This window comes from Artibeus jamaicensis, unplaced genomic scaffold (assembly GCF_021234435.1).
Source record: "Artibeus jamaicensis isolate MK-2021 breed Jamaican fruit bat unplaced genomic scaffold, CSHL_Jam_final contig_335, whole genome shotgun sequence".
NCBI lineage: Eukaryota > Metazoa > Chordata > Mammalia > Chiroptera > Phyllostomidae > Artibeus > Artibeus jamaicensis.
In genome coordinates, this window is record NW_026521800.1 from 6,836,039 (window position 1) to 6,856,726 (window position 20,688).

General features: G+C 39.1%; 1 protein-coding gene and 1 pseudogene across 3 annotated transcripts in view; one reads left to right on the plus strand and one right to left on the minus strand.

The window, feature by feature from the left end:
- Positions 1-20,688, plus strand: part of GCNT2 (glucosaminyl (N-acetyl) transferase 2 (I blood group)) — a 114,374-nt gene that overhangs the window by 73,871 nt on the left and 19,815 nt on the right. The gene's annotated exons all lie outside the window — the stretch shown is intronic.
- Positions 1,045-19,729, minus strand: LOC119034526 (kelch-like protein 5; annotated as a pseudogene).

A 20,688-nucleotide genomic window follows, 5' to 3' on the forward strand; every position in this document is an offset into this window, starting at 1 on the left:
AAACTTGAAACATTCTCTAGGTATAGTTGTCAGCAAACATAAACATTGAGCTATTTAGAAGGTATTGTTTGTGTTCTCTGCAGGAAGGTTACTAGGGACTTAAATCTGGGTGTGGCTGGACCAGTCCTAGTCCTTAAAATTTTTTAAAAATTGATTTTAAAGAGAGAAAGAGAGGGAAAAACATCAGTTTGTTGGTCCACTTATCCATACATTCACTGGTTGATTCTTGTATGTACCCTGACTCGGGGCTGAACCCACAACCTCGGCGTATGGCGATGACATGCTAACAAACTGGACTACCTGGCCAAAACCAGTCACAGTCTTTTTTAAGGGATAGTCATTAACTACTGGAATACATTCTGGAAAAACATGTCATTAGGTGATTTCATAGTTTTGTGAACACCACAGAGTGTAACACAAACCTAGAAGGTACAGCCCACCACATACCTAGGCTCTGCAGTATGGTCTATTGCTCTGAGCCTAAAAGCCTGTACTACACGTTACAGTGATGTGTAGTCACTATACTACCGGTATTCAGCCTGTACTGAATACCAGAGGCAACTGTGACACAATGGTAGGTATTTGTATATTTAAACATATTTGAAAATAAAAGATGTGCTAAGAATATGGTATAAAAGATAGAAAATGGTAGGCCTGTACAGGGCATCTACCATGAATGGAGCTGGCAGGACTGGCAGTTGCTTTGGGTGACTCAGTGAGGGAGTGCTGAGTGAATGTGAAGGTCTAAGCCATTACTGTGCACTATGGTAGACTTTATAAACACTGTAATCTTAGGCTACACTAAATTTATAAAAATATTTTTCTTCAATAATGAATTAATCTTAGCTTATTGTAACTTTTTTGCTTTATAAACTTTAAAATTATTTTTAACTTTTTATTCTTTTGCAATAACATTTATTTAAAACACAAACATATTGTATAGCTGTTCAATTTTTTTCTTCGTATCCTCTATGAGCTCCATTCTACTTTTAAATATTTTTAAAACTTTTTGTTAAAAGCTAAGACACAAACACACACATTAGCCTAGGCCCACACAGGGTCGGGATCAGCACTATCCCCGTTTTTCGCCTCCACCTCCTGTCCCACTGGAAGGTCTTCCAGGACAGTAACACACATGGAGCTGTCATCTCCTGTGATGGCAATGCCTTCTTCTGGAAGACCTCCTGCAGGACCTGCCTGCGGCTCTTCTTGTGGAGGTATCACTCTTTTTAGAAATATGTCCGTGGTAGTTTGCTTAACTTGTTCCTTTTTGTCATCATAGATTTGCTTGTAAGAAGATGATATACCATCAACTTTCTTCTCTATTAATGAAAACCTTTCAGTGTTGGGGGTGTCTGTGTTTTCAGACCTTCCTTTTTTTTTTTTGGACAAGTAAATGAAAGTGTATGTTTATTATTTTTTTAATTTTTAATCTGTATTATATATTTTTCCATTACCACTTAGTCTCCTTGTACCCTCCTCCCCCTAGACTTTTTAAGGAGCTTTCTGAGGCCTGCAAAAGCTTCTGCCAAACCCTTCACAGTGAATTTTCTTGGAGGTCCTTTTTTCTTCTGCACTTTCCTTTCTTATTGCCTCCTGTTTCAGTTCTAACGCTAACTACTCATTAGCCCAGCAATTTTCAACTACTTTCATCTCAGCATACATAAACTAATCATTGAAATTCTGCAGCACATCAAAAAATATATTATGAGTATTTTGCCGATCTGACAAAAAATAGGTATAATTTTCATTCATTCATGCCAGATGGCTATTGTTGTGTTAACTGTTGTCATTTTTTAATTAGACAGTCTACGGGGAAAGAGGCCAATGCCTTTGACTAAATAGCCAGGTACTGCATGTTTTAAATATTCTTGTGGTACACTGGTTGAAAATTACTGCATTAGTCAATTCCTTAGAAACCACACCTAGGAGCTCCTCAGTGACATCTTCATCCACACCCAAATTAGAATCGTTTGCCATCTCAGGCACAGCCTTCTTATTTTTTTGCAACCTATGCACTATGACATCAGGACAGCTACAATGTCACTAGGTGTCATTAAACAAAACATTATTATGGGCACATGACCTCATGCATTGTGTTCTCTGTACATTGACCCAAATTTAGAATTTAGTTTGTAAGACCACAAAGGATATATTTAATCATACTGATTATAACAACAACCTAGAATGATAAACATTGATGGGCTGTAAAATCAGGTCTTAATAAATGTCATTAGAACATTCAGGCCTACAATAATGCTATTTTTTGTGGCCATATGACAGTTCACACTGATACTTATTTTTCTCGACATGGAAATAAATTACAATGGAAAGAAAAAGTATACAAAACAAATATATTCATGTGTTCTACCTCTTTAACAGCTTTAAAAATTATATCACTTTGTATAGCCTAGTAATATTAAATACACATAGAAAATTTGGACATGATTTTCAAAACATAGTCTTAGTAATCTGGGCCTGTGTAGTGTGTTTTTCCTTGTTGGTAAAGGGGGCTCTAGGCTCTTTTAAGGCCAGTAATTTGAGGAAGATTTCTAATGTGCGATTTGTCCTGGCTCTTCAGTACTAGACTGAGGAGCTTCAGTCATAACATACTGAGCTCTTGACAGAGAAACCTTAGACATAATTAAACTATACTGAAGACATAGGCAGATGAGGGGTCATTTATGATGCTTCTAGCTATTGGCTGTGCTATAATATTTAGATCACCATCTTTATTGGGGAACCTGTGCCCAGTCGGTTTTTTTGCCTCCAACTCTATTAAAGGAAATAATCAGGAAACCCTGCCCTTCACTAGCTTTTAATTTCTAATCTCTAGAACAACATTATACAAGGTTTAAAAATAAGTATATATGAATATTTAATTAAGTATACATACCAGTATGATTGGTAAACATCCACAAAGCTAAATTCATGTGAATATAACCCTAGCAGAAAGGATTAATGTAGCTGCCACTTCAGAACTGGCAAGACCATTTCTAGGATTTTCATTCAACCTCCCATCATCCTCTCCCAATTGCACAAGACAAATCTTTTCTAGAAGCAGCATTTTTTAACAAAAGCATAAATTTCATTTCAGTGACTCTCAAAACAAAAAAAAATATTAGCTGTATATCAAAGCCTTAACAAATCTATAATCAATGTCTAAGTAATCTCTTTAACATAAATATCTCTGTTTTTCTAGACCACTACAACAGCATCTCTGCCTACCTCATTTTGAGTTCACTTGCTTCCAGGAAAAGGGACCAGCCAAGTACACTTTTTAAGTCCCAGGTTCACTCATTCTCTAACTATGTGATACTGGCCTTAGTCTGTGCTGCACCTCCATTTACCTATCTGTGATGATGGGAATAATAAATAGTACTTAGTTCTCAGAGAACTTATGAGTTTTAAATAAGATCATGTATCTAGTGTGGTAGTTCTCAGACAGAGCGTGGCTCAGAACCTGTTAACATAGATTGCTGGGCACTAACCCCACAGTTTCTGATGCAGTGGGTCTGGGGCACCTATATTTCTAACGAGTTCCCAGGTGACACTGGCACTTCTGCTTAGAAAGCACACTTTGAGAACTGCTGACATAGACTGTCTTTTACAGAGACTAGCATATTTATAGATGTGCAGCAAATGTTGGTTCTGTTCATTTCCATCAGAGGCTGTCCTTGACTAAGAAAATAGGTAGCCACCAGTGAAAATGAAGGTGACTTTGTATAAGGAAAAGCTTTTTGGCATTGATTGTATAAAGTGGATATTATAAAAGTGGTATACAAATGACTGATGTTTCGGATGTACTCCGAGGAATGTATTGAGGAAATATCCTGGGGTTTGTAGTGAGACAAACCTGATGATGAATTTTAGCTCTGCAACTTTTGCTACCCCTGAACCTTAGACTCCTCATCTGTAGAGTCACAGTTTAAAAATGGAATAAAGTATGTATGAATATTTAATTAAGTATACATACCAGTATGATTGGTAAACATCCACGAAGCTAAATTCATGTGAATATAACTCTAGCAGAAAGGATTAATGTAGCTGCCACTTCAGAACTGGCAAAACCATTTCTAGGATTTTCATTCAGCCTCCACTCAGAATGAGTGGACCTGGGATGGCTACTTAGTAAGGTAGAGAATGAGTGGACCTAAGGATGGCTACTTAGTAAGGTTGTTCTGAGAATTAAATGGGGGGGGAGAGTTGTAGAGTGATAGGTTAAGTATTAATTCATTATTAGTATGAATAATATTAAGAAAACTAAATGTAGAATAGTAGTTCTAATTTGTCTTAAGATCCTCAAGGTGCTAAATCAAATTATTTTAAATACCTTTTCACTATAAAAGGAAGATATCTACACCAGGGCTTTCCAACCATGTAAACCGAGAGGTAGATATACCCAAAGAGGAATAGGAGGAAATATAAGAAAGTTCAAGCTGTTTAACATGTTGAAGAAGGTATTTATTCTTTATAATTTTGATTTCCCTTAATATTATTGGTGTATTTCTGAAACTACTAAAAAGCCTCACTAAGTCCTGACAGTAATACTGTAAAGTACGTATTCTCTCAGAAGAGTGTTTCCTTCAGAGTCACATCATGTGAAAAGAAAAGGAGGTGGGAGTAATTGGTTGTTTCATTTTCTTAAACCCTACAGTGTAATAGAAAGGACTAAAGATGTCTGCTCAGAACATAATATAACTTCTTGGAAAAGGAAATCAACATAGTTAAGACTGGAAAGAGAGGTGAGAAGTTTTGCACCATCATTCCATAGAGGTTTTTGCTGGTCCTACCACGTTCTTCCCATTTCAAGTGTTCAACTTCCTCAATATTAAAACAAATGTCCTTTCTAGCTACCAACACAGAGGTACTTTTTTAAAAAGTATATTTTATTGATTATGCTATTACAGTTGTCCCATTTTTTTCTCCCTTTTATGCCCCTCTGCCCTGTATCCCTCCTCCCACCCTCATTCCTCCACCTTGGTTCATGTCCATGGGTCATATATATAAGTTCTTTGGCTTCTCCATTTCCAATATTATTCTTAACCCCCACCCCTGTCTATTTTGTACCTAACAATTATGCTTCATATTCTCTGTATCTTTCCCCCATTATATCGCTCTTCCTCCCTGCTGATAACCCTCCATGTGATTTTCATTTCTATGAATCTGTTCCTGTTCTAGTTGTTTGCTTAATCCATTTTTGTTTTTGTTTTTTTAGGTTCAGTTGTTGATAGTTGTGAGTTTGTCATTTTATTATTCATATTTTTAATTTTTTTCTTAGATAAGTCCCTTTAACATTTCATATAATAGGGGCTTGTTGATGATGAACTCCTTTAACTTGACCTTATCTGGGAAACACTTTATCTGCCCTTCCATTCTAAATGAAAGCTTTGCTGGATAGAGTAATCTTGGATGTAGGTCCTTGCCTTTCATGACTTGGAATACTTTCCAGCCCCTTTTTTGTTTTATTTTTATTTATTTTTAAAAAGATTTTATTCATTTATCTTTAGAGAGGAAGGGAAGGAGAGAAGGAGAGAAATACCAATGTATGGTTGCCTCTCGTGAGTACCCTGCTGGGAACTGGCCAGCAACACAGGCATGTGCCCTGACTGGAAATCGAACAGTGATCATGTGGTTTGTAGGCCTGAGCTCAATCCACTGAGCTACACCAGCCAAGGCTCCCAGCCCCTTCTTGCCTGCAAGGTTTCTTTTGAGAAATCACCCAATAGTCTTATGGGAACTTCTTTGTGGGTAACTGTTTCGTTTTCTCTTGCTGCTTTTAAGATTCTCTCCCTATCTTTAATCTTGGGTAATGTAATTATGATGTGCATTGGTGTGTGCTTCCTTGCGTACAACTTCTTTGGGACTCTCTGAGCTTCCTGGACTTCCTGAAAGTCTACTTCCTTTCCTAGATTGGGGAAGTTCTCCTTGATTATTTGTTCAAATATGTTTTTCATTTTTTGCTCCTCTTCTTTTCCTTCTGGCACCCCTATGATTTGGAAGTTGGGACATTTAAAGTTGTCCTGGTGGTTCCTAAGCCACTCCTCATTTTTGAATTCTTGTTTTCTCATTCTGTTCCAATTGAATGTTTATTTCTTCCTTCTGCTCCATACCATTGATTTGAGTCCCGGTTTTCTTTCCATCACTGTTGGTTTCCTGTACATTTTCCTTTATTTCACTTTGCACAGCCTCACTTTTTCCTCTATTTTGTGACTATACTCAACTATTTCTGTGAGCATCCTGATTACCAGTGTTTTGAACTCTGCATCTGATAGGTCGGCTATCTCTTTATTGCTTAGTTCTATTTTTTCTGGAGTTTTGATCTGTTATTTCATTTGGGCCACATTTTTTTTAATGTAGTAAGGGGCAGAACCTTAGGTATTCACCAGGGTGGGGCAACCCACTTGGTTGTCTTGTGGTGCTGTCTGTGGGGAAGTGGTCCAAGAGGGAACAAGGCCTCTTACTCAGCTCTCCGTCAGCTTTCAGTCACTTCCCCCACCACCCACAAGCAAATTAGGCCCTTCTGGTGCTGATTCCTGGGTGGGTGGGTGGGTGTGCATATATTCCAGGACCCTGTGGGCCTCTCTAATGGACTCTCTTGTGAGGCTGGGAGTTTCTCCTGCTGCTGCCTTAACCCCCATAGGTGTTTCCAGTCAGAGGTTTTGAGGCTTTATTTTCCTGCACTGGAACCCTGGGTTTGCACAGCCTGTCTCACTCCTCAGTTGTTCCTCCTGGGTTAGCCGCATGCAAATGTAGGACTGCCCGCTCCACCTGCTGCTGACTAACCCAGTCCACCAGCTGCTGCCTTGCTGGAGTCTTCTCTGTCCCAGCTGCCCATCTCCACCCATCCTACCAGTATGGATGAATGCTTCTTCTTTAACTTGTTGGTTGTCAAACTTTCATACAGTTTGATTTTCTGACAGTTCTGGTTGCTTTTTATTTTTAAATTTGTTTTGGTTGTAGGAGGAGGCAAAGTGTATCTAACTACACCTACATCTTTGCCAGAAGTCCCCACAGAGGCAATTTTTAAACTGTATTATGAAATTCACAAATATACAATAGCACTAAGAATAGTATAGTAATCTCTTGTGGCCATTAGTCACTTTCCACAACTATTAACATACTAAACAAACTCAAAGCAAGAAAACTTAAAATTTATAACAAATCACTGAGCTGACTCTAATTTTCAGAAATTAGTAGCTTCCTCTTTTCAAAGGAAGTGAAAAATACAGTATTCCAGACTAAGGTTTCCGTATATCGTGTGATAATGACTTCCTGAAAAGGGAAGGTCCCTTCACTCAGCTTCAACTTTAGGATATATTACATCAACCAGAGTGAGATTTCTTGTTCCTTTTTTTCTTTTTAATGGACAAAGCTGAATCTATCAGCACTTGCTCTTTAGGCATTATAAGCAAAAGTCAGAACTCTGCTTCTTAGGATCTCCCTTTTCTTTGTCTTCCTCCTTCCTGTATGGAGAATGGGAGGCATATGCTACTAAGAGCAGTAAATTGATTAGTGGGATACACTGTTTCATGTGCAGTGTTTAGAGGTACTTATTAAAATCTCTTCTTGCTACTGAATATTCTGCTTCCTCTGTTAAAAAATGGACCAATTGGCAGTCTTATTATTTTATGAGTCCCCTCTGAGTTTGACTTTGTAATTGAGATGAAGAAATTTTGCCTTCAGCCAAATCTTAATGTATTTTCCATTACTACATGTTCTCATAGAGCCTTCCTTGCTGGGTTCAATTATCTTGTCAATTTTTCACATATGCAATTTAGTCTGAGATTGCCTGGACATCAAGCTCTGTAGCTTCACATGAGATTTTTCAGATCTTTCAGGGCATATGGAAGCATGTGGAAGTGGGCATCCCAGCCTTGTCACTTAACAGCTCGTCTAACTCTGGACAAATTGCTTAACCAAACTGAGCCTCAGTTAATTTTGGTTTTAGAACATGACAGAAAGTTGGGAAGGTTTTTAAGAACTTATTAAAAAGTAAGGATTATATTCTAAGCAGTTTTGGTTCAAATTCACCTCCCTCCCCACCAGAAATATATATCTGGAGAATAATATGTATTATAGCAGTAAGTATGACTTGCTAATATTTCTTTTCAAAGACATTTGTAGGAGAGCCAGAGGATTTCTGGGTGGCTCTAAGGATGTACATTTCAAATTATCCCAAAGGCTCTCATGGATTGGAACAGTAGTTTATGGACTTGGATATTTTAGATGCTTCATGGCACAGTTAAGAACAGTAGAGTATTGAGCAAACAGACAGTAAGTATTATGAGGCATGTGTGAATGTTTTATTTTCCTTTTTATATGTGCTTCAAACTCCAGTCACTCGATCCTCCAAAAGGGGTCACTGACCTAGATGTGCTCAATGCAAAATTATTTTCTAGGTTCTAGCCCCTGTTTTTAACTAGTTGTTTCACCTTGGGCATGTCACTTAAATTTCTCTGGGCCTCAGTTCCCTCCCCTTGAAAATGAGGAAATTGGGCAAGGTGATCAAGAGGTTCCTGCTTTATTTTGCTTTAACTCTGGAGCATGCAATGGAAGGAGCAAAAATTTTAGAGACATACAGGTTTAGGTTTCATCCACCTGCTATGTGACCTTGAGCAGTTCTCCTACATGGGCTTCAGTCTACTCATCTATAAAGTGGAAAGAATATTAACTTCATGAGATTGTTTTCATGGTGTTAGATAATGAATGTATACTTCCCAGCTCAGCCATTGTTAATTCTATTACCACTCCATCCCTGCTTCCTTTCTATGGTATATTAATGTCGTGATTTTCCTATTTATATTGCACTGTGACCAATGGGATTAATGGAACTGTAGCCTCTGGACAATGAATTTCTTTCTCTGTCATGATTACTATGTCCATGTCTGGATGCCTGCTGCTTCTGCTGCCATGATTTAGAACTCAGGCCATCACCCTTGGCACTATATGGAAGCAATTTCTGTGCTCTGAAATTCTGGCCAAATGAGTAAATTGGGTACTGAGAATTTATACACTATCCTCATTTGTCTGCTTGTTTTAATATAGGACATTTGCCCTCGTTTCTGTGGAGTATTTTCTGGGTGTGCCCATAAGTGCTGAGCTAGATGGACCAGGGCTCAAGTAGCATATCAACTGTGGGGGAGGGAAGAGGGCCCACTAGAGTCAGACCACTGGGCTTCAAACCCAGCTTTGCAGATTCCTAGTATATATGATTTGAAGAAATGTGTATAATCTCTCTGGATATCAGCTTCTACATTTATAAAATGGAGATGGCAATAGTTCTTACAAATGTAAGCCAATTATGTATCTTAATATATATCAAGTGCCTAGTATATACCAATAACTGTTAGTTGTTTTTATTCATCCTACTTGCCCTCATTAAGGGAAAACAAGGGCTAGGAAAATGCAGTCTTCCAAGATGCAGTGACCTCTGAGATTACTCCAAAGGTTCTGAAAGATTTCGCTAGAACTCAGACAAAATCAGCTTGATTTTATCCCCAACTTAAAATACTACTAGGGCTCACTCTGCTTGGGGAAATGAGAGGAGCAGAATAACTGAGCATATGACACTGGTTAGTGGGATAGACTGTCCCATGTGCATGAACTCATGTACTTCAAATAGTAGGAAACACAGGTAGCCAACAACAATCTTACATCAGTATTGAGAGCTTGACTCTTGAGGATACCTGCATTTTCCAAATAACCTGAATCTCCTTTCTCTGCCCCAGTTTTAAAAAGTGCAGTGTTGTTTCTACTAGAATGAGGAGGCACCTGAAGCGTGTTGAAACAAGGGGTCTCAGTAAGGGGCATCATTGCTCGTCTCCCTCTCAGCTTCCATTCATTGTGGCCCAGTAGGGACATGCACAGTGAAGGGTGTGCCAAGTGAGATAGAAATGGCCTCATTTACCTTTAGAATTCCCCAGAGTCCACATGGATTGTAGAGTTGTTATAGAATGAAGAGTGTGGGTCCCCAGAGGGGAGGCGAGAGGGGGACAAGGGAGGAAAGAAGGGGAAGTGCTTAGTTAAAGAATAAGTATTAATGACCTATGGACTTGGACAACATGGTGGTGATTGACTGTAGGAGTCGGGGGAGGCAGGGCAGGGGAGAGCAAATGGGGGAAAATTGGGACAACTGTAATAGAACAACAATAAAAAGACCAAAAATAAATAAATAAATGAATAAAAAAAGAAACAGTGTGGATCTCCCTCCCTCAAAGGGGAGGGGGCTCAGATCACAGCTTCTTCTGGCTTGTGATCATGAGCAGTTCCTTCAGCTCTTCAAACTTAGTTTCCTCAGCCAAGGATTGATAATCTCTTGTGGTGGTGATAGGGAGCACATGTTGTGAGAAGTGAGTGATGGAATAACTCTATAATGATGCTATAGCTAGAAACTCTAGAACCATAATTCTGAAGCCTGTAGTACCACTCCCTACATACAGAAGATGCCCACTGAATATGGTAATGGTTTTTGGTGTGTTTTGGTTTTTTTTCACGTGGAAGTTACTGGAAGGATTAGAAATTTAGAATGGCTACCTAAAGAATAACAGAATGATTTTGTGAAGTGGAATGGGCAATTTCATACTGGACTTGGAAGGGCTATTCTCATCATTTAAGGTTAAACAAAACACATCAAATTGCATGATTTTGTAGATGACTGGGTCACGAAGAAAGGACTTCTAAGTCATAGTACAGCCATATTTGTATGCTTAGTGCTTCACATAATTTCTCTTTGAAATACCCTAGATATTGGAGTAAAAGGGCAACAACAGCATTTTGGTCTGTATGTTGCCTAATACTGAAAAATGGGTTTTAATGACAAGCTTCTATAAAAAGTGTTCAGAATTCCTATGTTAAAAGATAGTGAATATTAGTATTTCTCAAATGAAAATTCTATAAGTACACAACAAAATAGAATTAAAATTTATCCATTTATTGTGAAGGTGATCCATTCTGTTACACACTGTTGTTAAATTTGAAGCAGCTTTCTACTTTATTTTAAAATTTATTTGGAGTAGAATTTACCTTCTTTGGTATTCAGTCCCATGTGTTTTGACAATTGCAAAACGTCATGCATCCTCCAGCACAATCAAGATCAATGCTATCTCCTCCAAAAATCCTCTCATGCTAACCCCAGTCCAAACCCTTGGAAAACCCTGACCTGTTCTCATCCTCTGATTTTGCCTTTTTGGGAATGTCATAACATGAATTCATAGAATATGTAGCCTTTGGGGCTTGAAAAAGGAGCTTCCCATTCTGCTTTTCTTTTAATGAATGCATTTGTATTTCCCAAGGTGTCTATAATAGTTTCATATATATCTTCTGGCAGCTTTCATATCTATAGAGTATTGGTTACATTTGGCTTACTTTTCTTTTCTTTATTAATGATTTTTTAGAGAGAGATAGGAAGAGAGATAGAGAAAAAGAGAGAGAAACATCAATTTGTTGTTCCACATATTTATGCATTCATTGGTTCATTATTTCATGTGCTTTGACCAGGGATCAAACCCACAATCTTGTTGTATCAGGCCAATGCTCTAACCAACTGAGCTACCAGACCAGGGCAGCTCACTTTTCTTTTCCCATGTTATTTATTTATTATTCTCTATAAATAATAAATCAGCTGGACCCCTTATTATTTTTCAAAAAGTAGGGTCAGCTTTAGCAATATTCATTTGTGGTAATAAACTAAAAGTCGATAAAGCATATAATCATATCACGATTAACCTTGATATGCTATGCTTTTGTTACCTTGACTTTGACAATATCCATGATTCAGAATAAATAGTAGGAACACCATGAACTCAGCTGGAAGAATAAGAATAACCAAAGCTGTGTTCCACTTTTATCCTAGAACACACATGACAGACTCACAAAACTTCCCATAATGAGTGAGGTCTTTCAATCAGTCATATCGTGTGGGAGCATCATGATGAGCTGGCCACAGCACCTCAATAGGATTTCTTATCAGAAGAGGATCTGTCTACATTTGTAGATGTCTCAAGGCTTTTTCTTTTTCTATAAACTCAATATATTACTTATTGATTCTAGATCAGAAAATGCCCATAATGCAGAGTTCATGAAATATTGAAATAACTATTGCACAAATGAAAACACCAGTATTCAAGTGCTTAAAAGTCAAGCCCGCAAAGCCAGAAAACTGGTTACTCAAAAGTGACACTGTGCCCTGGCTGGAGTAGCTCAGTGGATTGAGCATGGGCCTGTGAAGCAAAAGGTCGCCAGTTTGAGTCCCAGTCAGTACACATGCCTGGGTTGCAGGCCAGGTCCCCAGTAGGGGACACATGAGAGGCAACCACACATTGATGTTTCTCTCCTACTCTTTCTCCTTCCTGCCCCCTTTCTCTAGAAATAAATAAAATATTTTTAAAAAAAAGTGACACTGTGATCCCTAACATGACCCTGAGCGAAGGGAAAGGGGGCCAGAGCAAGGAACTGGAGAGGCCAACATTTTTTGAAGTCTCATCTGTTACTTTATAAATTTATGTAAATATCACAGTCCTGTGCACTCTATAACTTTCTTAAACTTTTTGTTGAAATATAACATACATCCCCAAAACTGCATGTGTCAGAACTGAAAGGATCACTGAATTTTCAGACTGACCCTTACCCTGAGTAACCAGCACAAGAAACAGTGTTACCACTGGTACTGTAGGACTCCCCCAACCCCATGTGTCCATTCAGTTACTCCAAAAATTACAGCCATCCCACCCCATAAATTAGTTTTGCCTCTTTTCATGTAGTTCTGTAACTTAAAAAATTTTTGTCTTTTTCAATTATAGTTGACATACAATACCATATTAGTCAGGTACACAGCACAGTGATTAGACATTTATGTAACTTTTGAAGTGATCGCCAGGATAAGTCTAGCACCCGCCTGACACCACACATAGTTATTACAATATCTGTGACTGTATTACCTATTGATTACATCCCCATGACTATTCTGCAACCGCCAGTCTGTACTTCCTAATCCTTTCGCTTTTCTCACCCAGCCCCGCAACCTGCCTCCCAGCTGGCAACCATCAGTTTGTTCTTTGTGTCTAAGAGTTTGTTTCTGCTTTGTTTTGTTTTTTTAGATTCCACATGTAAATGAAATCATATGGTACTTGTCTTTCTCTGATTTATATCACTTAGCATAATACCCTCTAGGTGCATCTATATTGTCACAAATGGCAGCCTTTCATTTTTTATGGCCAAGTAATATTCCATTGAGTATACATATACCACACCTTCTTTATCCGATTGTCTGTTCATGGACACTTAAGTTGTTTCCACAATGCTGCATTGAACACAAGGGTGCATATATCTTTTCAAATTGGTGTTTTTGTATTTTGAAAAATACCCAGAAGTAGAATTGCTGAGTCGTATACTAGTTGTATTTTTAATTTTTTAAGGGACCTCCATATTGTTTTCCACAGTGGCTGTACCAGTCTGCATTCCCACCAGTAGTACATAAGCATTCCCTTTTCTCCACATCCTAGCTAACACTTGTTGTTGATTTACTGATGATGACCATTCTGACAGGTGTGAGGTGATATCTCTTTGTGGTTTTAATTTTCATTTCCCTGATGATTAAGAATATTCAGCATCTTTTCATATGTCTATTGCCATCTGTATGACCTCTTTGGAGAAGTGTCAATTCAGGTCCTCTGCCCATTTTTTAAATCAGATTGTGTGTGTGTGTGTGTTGAGCTGTCTGAGTTCCTTATGTATTTAGGATATTAACCCCTTATCAGATATATTATTGGCAATTATCTTCTTCCATTCAATAGGTTGTCTTTTTGGTTTGTTGATGGCTTTCATGAGGTAACTTCTAATTATAGCCCAGTGCTTTTCCTCTAAATGTTGAGGTTCAATAGACATTTCAGAAAGAAATGCCAGGCCTACCCTGTGGCTTCCTGTATTTCTAAAAATGCTGTAAATACCATGAGGTCAGGGATGGAAGGATGGCGGGGGGCTATGCACATGTTTCATGCACAGCACAGGGCTTTTTCTCCCATGTCTCTTCTCTTTTTAAAGTTTATTTAGAGTTTATCATATTTGCAGAAGCACTGTGTCTGCTGTTCTGTATAAAAGATTGGGCTTGCTATAAATAATCACTTAGTTCTTAGAATTAGCAATCTATATATACCCCAGTACATGTAGCAGCAAACAGGATTTACCACTGACCTTCGACTCCTTTGGGTCGGTTTTAGGTTGTAAATAGGGGTTAAAATTAGATGAGTTCTAAGAAAACATGATTTTTATTTGGTTGTTTTTATATGGAATTGGACAGAATGTTTTACAACTTGCAAGTGAATTCTTGATTCATATTCAACTGGGTGTAGCCTGGCACCTTGTTTTGAAGATGAAGAAGGCACTGTGTGCAGAGCAAGATGAAAATTTGTATAATGGACCCATTAAGGACCTTTCTCCACACAACAGACGAAGCAGCGCAGGGCATGCTATGTCCTACGGGTGCCAATAAGGAACAACCCAGCATGACTTTCACATGCACTTGAGTGAGAAGGCAAATCAATACTGCAAGTACTTTTATTTGAAACAGTCACATCAAATCTAGGAAATGTGACTTGAAATGTAAATGCCTGATTCAGACTGTGAAAAAAACACATCTGAACAAGTAGATCGCAGAGAAAACTTACTACTTGCTGTTCATGTGCTGCAAGGAACAGAATCAATAGGTTGTCTTTTTGGTTTGTTGATGGCTTAAGTTGTTTCCACAATGCTGCATTGAACACAAGGGTGCATATATCTTTTCAAATTGGTGTTTTTGTATTTTGAAAAATACCCAGAAGTAGAATTGCTGAGTCGTATACTAGTTGTATTTTTAAGTTTCTCTAAGTTTCTCTAATCTAATAAAGTTTCTCTAATCTAAGTTTCTCTAATCTAATTTCCCAAATTTCTCTAATCTAATAAAACCTAAGTTGTAAGGACATAGAGTTTTGAGTTGATAAACCCATCAAAGCGGTAAACATGTTCATAAGCATTGCCTAACCTCTTAATTTAAGAAAACCTGACCCATGTACATCAATTGTATGTAAATGATAAAGGCCACTTGTGAAAGGTTACTGCAATCTACATTTAATATAGGTTAGTCAGTATGGATGGACCTGGAGAACATTATGCTAAGTGCAATAAGCCAGTCAGAGAAGAACAAATACCATATGATTCAACTCATGTATGGAATCTAGTGAACAAACTGAACTAACAAGCAAAACAGAGACAGACTGATAGATGGAGAACTGATGACAGCTAGTGTGGGGGTGGGGAGTCTAGGGGGAGGAGGGACTGAACCAAAAGGAAGAGGACTCGTGAACATGGGTAACAGGGTGGTAATGGCTGGGGGGAGGGAGATAGAAGGATACTAAATGTTAATGGAAAAAATATAATGAAGATTAAATTAAAAAATAATACAGGTTAGTTCAACTAGTTAATAGCTATGTTGTGGTCTAATGGTAACATAGAAGTATTTATTTATACAAAAAGATGCTTTGTGAAATAATGTTTTCTTAATGATTGTTACTTATGAGATTTTGTAGTTTTTTGGCTTTTTTAATCTATTCTAATAATATTGTTCAATTTTTACAAATTATAGAATAATATTTTTAAGAGGAAAAGACTAAAGGTCCACAAGGTAATGTACTAAGTGGGGGGAATTGAAAAATAACTAGTTTCTTCTTTAACTTTTTGTACTTTTAAAATCTCCAAAGCTTATGCCCTGGCTGGTATGGGTCAGTGGATTGAGTGCTGGCCTGTGAACCAAAGGGTCACCAGTTTGATTCCCAGTCAGTGTATATGCTTAGGTTGAGGGCCTGGTTCCCAGTTGGCATGTGAGAGGCAACCACATATTAATGTTTCTCTCCCTCTCTTTCTCCCTCCCTCTAAAAATAAATTAATTAAATCTTAAAAAAAATAAAATCTCGAAAGCTTAGAGATCATGTTGCTTTATCCAGTGAAAAATAAAATCTGCCCTTACTGAGACATAGTACTTCTTTTAGAACCTTAAAAGTATTATCCCTATGAAGGGATGTTCAATAGAATATTGTGTGAAGAACGGGTGTTCTCAACCCTGGCTACACATTACCATTATCCAGGGCTTTTTTTAAAAAAGTGATTTGAGAGAGAGAAAGAGAAACAGAGAGAGACACTGATTTTTGTTGTACCACGTATCTGTACATTCATTGTGATAGTCTTGTATGGGTCCTGCTGGGGGATGGAACCCGCAGCCTTGATGCTTCTGGACGATGCTGGAACCAACTGAGCTACTCATGTAGGGCATTTAAAAAATATCAGCACCTGAGTCTTACTGCTGATGCACTAAATTCAGAATATCTGGAAGATGATGAGCCACAGTCATTGGTAATAAATTCCACAGCTGTTTCTGAGATGTAGCCACAGTGGGGGACACTGATACAAATGAAGGCTTGAGCTGAAAATAAAAACTGAAGAATGGAATTGATTATCTCATTGACTTGGCATTCATATATTCCCTACCATTTGCATCAGAAAAAAAAATCAATTAAGGTTTTGCTGGTTGGAAAAGAACTTGCAAAACTTAGTGACTTCTGATTCTGTGAGTTCTTCTAACCAAGACCACCAGCTCCACCAGGGCTGGGTGGGCTTCATAGCATCAGTTGCCAGACCCAAGCTTCTCCCAAGGTGTGCCCCCCCCTCACACACACATTTCCTAGTGAACTCTTCAGGGCTGCTTCTCTTGGCAGACTCTGTGAAGAACAAGCCCTGTTATGTCCCATAGGCCAAAGGAAGTCACATAGCCAAAGCCAGATTCAAGGAGTAGAGAAACTTTCTTCACTTCTTGATGGGAAAGCTACAGTCATATTGAATGAAGGTGTGCAAATGGCAGTGGGATGAATTCGTGAGCATTTTTTTGGAATGTATAAAACTATATTCTTTTTTTAGCAAAGACATTTGATAAAGACAGATAGTGGGACGTAAAAAAATTTTTTTCCAGTTAATTTTGGGAATGCACATTTAACTTTCATTGGAAAAGAAATTTAACAGTAGTTAAGCCATTTCTAAAATAGCTATCTACCCACAATGGTTGCAGAAGCAACATTTAAAAATGAGGAAAATACAGAAAATGACAAAGGCCAAAATAAAAAAAAATCATTAGTAAACTCAATACGCAGATATTTTAGTATATTTCTTTCCCTCTCTGTTTTCATTTAAAAGCATATAACTTTTGTGTTTTTACTGCTTTTGTGATTGGCTCTCTTTATGTAACAGTATGCCATGGTTTTCCCACGTCATGAAGAATTCTTCACCATAATTTATAATAGCTCTGTAGCATGCCATTATTTGAATGTGCTGTGATTTATTTAGCAAAGCCTCAAATTATGGATATTTACACCATTTTACCAGTAATAACAGTTCATTGTTTTATGAATAAAACTGGTACTCAATGATAACTGATACTTTTAAAGCACTTGGTATGTACCCAAGCACCAGTCAGAGTGTTTTAAGTACGTTGTGCATTTCACAACTCCATGAGGCACTGTCGTTACCCTCATTTACCGACAGGGAAACTGTGGAACAGAGAGATTAGATTATCTGTCAGTAGTCTCGCTGCTAGTAATTGTAGGCACTTGAACCAGGCAATTGAGTATCAGAGTCTCTGCTCCTAACTGCTCTCCTATACTGCCTCTTAAATAGTAATTTGCAAATAGCTTCTTTGGGACAAATTCTAATACCTGGAACTGTTGAGTCAAATAATATACACATACATAAAGATTTTGATGCAGAGTGTCATACTGTTCTTCTAAAAACTGCACCTGTTTATACTTGAACTGTGAGGTCTGAGACCCACACTTTCCTCCCCCTTCTCCACCACTGGGTACTAGCATTTGCTAAGCCTTTGCCTGCTGACAGGTAGAAAAAAAGGAGTGGGGCAGGGACTATATGGGAAATCTCTGTACCTCCTCAATTTTTTCTGTAAACCTATAACTGCTCTAAACAAAAATATTACAAAGTCTATTTTAAAACTTTTTTTAAAAGAAGGGAGGCTATTTTAAGATTTAAACATTAGTAACTCCAATGGTTACTACGCATACCTTCCAATGGCATATAATTTATTTCCAAGTAAATGGATCCCCACTGCCTCTCTGCTGATGCTCACAGGTGCCCCTGCAGTCCACATACCTGTTTTGGGATCATATCTCTCCTTAGAGTCTGAGAGTCTGGAAGTCAGGGTAGGTGCGGAAGCACGGTGTCCTTCCATAGCACACAGCAATCTGTTCCAGGTAGTTATTTCTACTCAACATGTCCTTTCTGACATTTGTGCACAGAGTGTCCATTTATTAGTATGAGGATCAAAACATTCTACTGATTTGAGACTAGCACTTTTGTCATGACCACCAATTACATAAAGCTTTCCTCTCAGTACTGCCACACCTCTGTGCTCCTGGGGGTGGACATAGTGGCAACAAAATTCCACTGGCGAGCCTGAGGGTGGCATCTATGTGCTGTATTCAGATGGCTCCAGCCATCGTGCCTTCCAGCTGCATACACAGGATCTTCCAATGCTGCCACGCCCAGGCCAGGCCTATGTGTGGACAAAGGGAGGCTTCGCACTCCAGGTTTTTATCTGGGTTTGTGGCATTCTACAGCATTCAAAACCTTCGGTCCATCTCTTCCTCCAAACACACACAGTGTGTCATCTAACGCCACAACATTGCACTGTAGCCTCCTCCCATTGATATTTGCCACAGGAGTCCATGTATTTATAGAGATCATACTTTTCAATGTTTGTTGCTCCTTTTGTTGAATACATTCCTCTAAGGGCAAATAGTGTACCAACAGTTGACTTCCTAGGTTTTGTCCAAGGACTTTGTAACATGGGTCGTCTCTCTGGTAATAAATGATACTTCCTTACTTCCAGAAGGAGTTTCTGCCATTCTACACTGCCCTGGGAAAGTGCATTATTTTCCATATCTACCAGGAACTTTGGTGTAAGAAGAGGTAGCCTCTATAAGCCAAAAGTTTACCGAGATCTTTCCATCTCTGTTCCAAATCATGAAGGGCTCAAGTAAGAAGTGCATTCACTTCTCCTCATTAGGAATGTTCATGTCATCACTGACCAAGCCCTGCAATTTCACTCTCTGGTAATAACACGAATTCCTGGGTTTGAATCACTCCATGAAATGTTTCATAGTATAATTGTGAGCCACTTTATGCAAACCTGTACAACCTTGGGCATCAGCAAAAGAACAGATTCCAAGACAGGTTGGTGGGTGAAGCTGTTTCATTAAAAACTTCCAGCAAGCTTCCACAACCTGCAAAAGCTGAAGAAGGCAAACTGCCTATAATAGGGACTCAATATTATCATTTTTTAAATTCAGAGTGGCTCGTATATACATACTGAATCAGGGAACATGGCAAATTCGGTTCTACACCTTCTGGTTTTATTCTTCTCTTGCTTCCACAACACCATTGGTAAACATGGCAGCAAGATAATCTGAGACAGAGGAGAGCACCAATCTATGAGCTGAAATTCAGCCATCATCAGCAACTAGAAGTGCACCACATAACTGTTTATGTCTCAAGTAGTTTTCCTTCTCTTGTTATTTTTAAGTGTTTGCTCAGCATGATGAAGGGCCTGGAAAATTTCGCCTGATGAACAAGGTTCCACAGTATGGCAAGATGATAGTATCTGACTGCAGAGGGCTCCTGAGGCGGCTGGGGTCCCCATGGTGCGGGGGTGGGGGTGGGTGGGCAGGGGCAGGGTGGAAGGTGAGGGGCAGGGGCCGGACAGGGAGAGGAGAAGGGTACTCCACCCCTGGGGGTCCCCTAACCCCTTCCTGGCAGCCTCACCACTGGCACCTGTCGCCCCCGGGGTGGTCAACTCTGACTCTGTCAAGGAGCACCAGGCCCGGGAAACTCTCCGCAATCCGGTGGAGGTTTGGGTGGTGAATGGGTCCGGGGCAGGCACAGGCTCGCCCCTCAGTGGGGCTCTGGCGCCAGCGGCTCCCCGCCCCTCCTCGCTGGTGAGCAGCTGGTGAGCGTGCCTTAGAGACCCAGCCTCCGCGTACCTCCGGCTGGTGTTCAGGCGCACCCCACGCCAGCATGGGGATGGCGTCCTGGGGAAGTGGAGGGCAAAAGGAGGGCGGTGCGGACTGAGAAGTTTTCCTTTTTCTTAACCGAAGTATAGTTGAAATATATAATACTAGTTGCAAGTATACAACATAATGACTGGATATTTGTATATATTGCAAAATGATCATCACAATAAGTCTAGTTAACATCCGTCACCACATATGGTTACCAATATCTTTTCCTTGTGATGACAACTTTTTAAGGTTTACTCTTAGCAACTTCCGAATGTACAATACACTGTTATTAACTGTAGTCACCATGCTGTACATTATACCCCCAGGATTTATTTTGAGTTTGTTTTCTTATATTAGATGTTTGTATAAGCCAAGGTATGGGGAACTAGGTGAAAAAAAGAAGACCTGTTCAAGAAATTCCCAAGAGGGTGACAGGACAGCTGGGTGCGTGGGGACACTGATAAAAGATGAGGCCTGGAAACAGTGTTGCAAACTGTAAGTCAGCAGGGCTAGACAGACAGCAGGGCGGCAGCAGAGCCTCTGGCTCCCTCAAGCCCCAGTGAATTGTTGTTGACGGACACTAGCAACCCAGACTTGCATG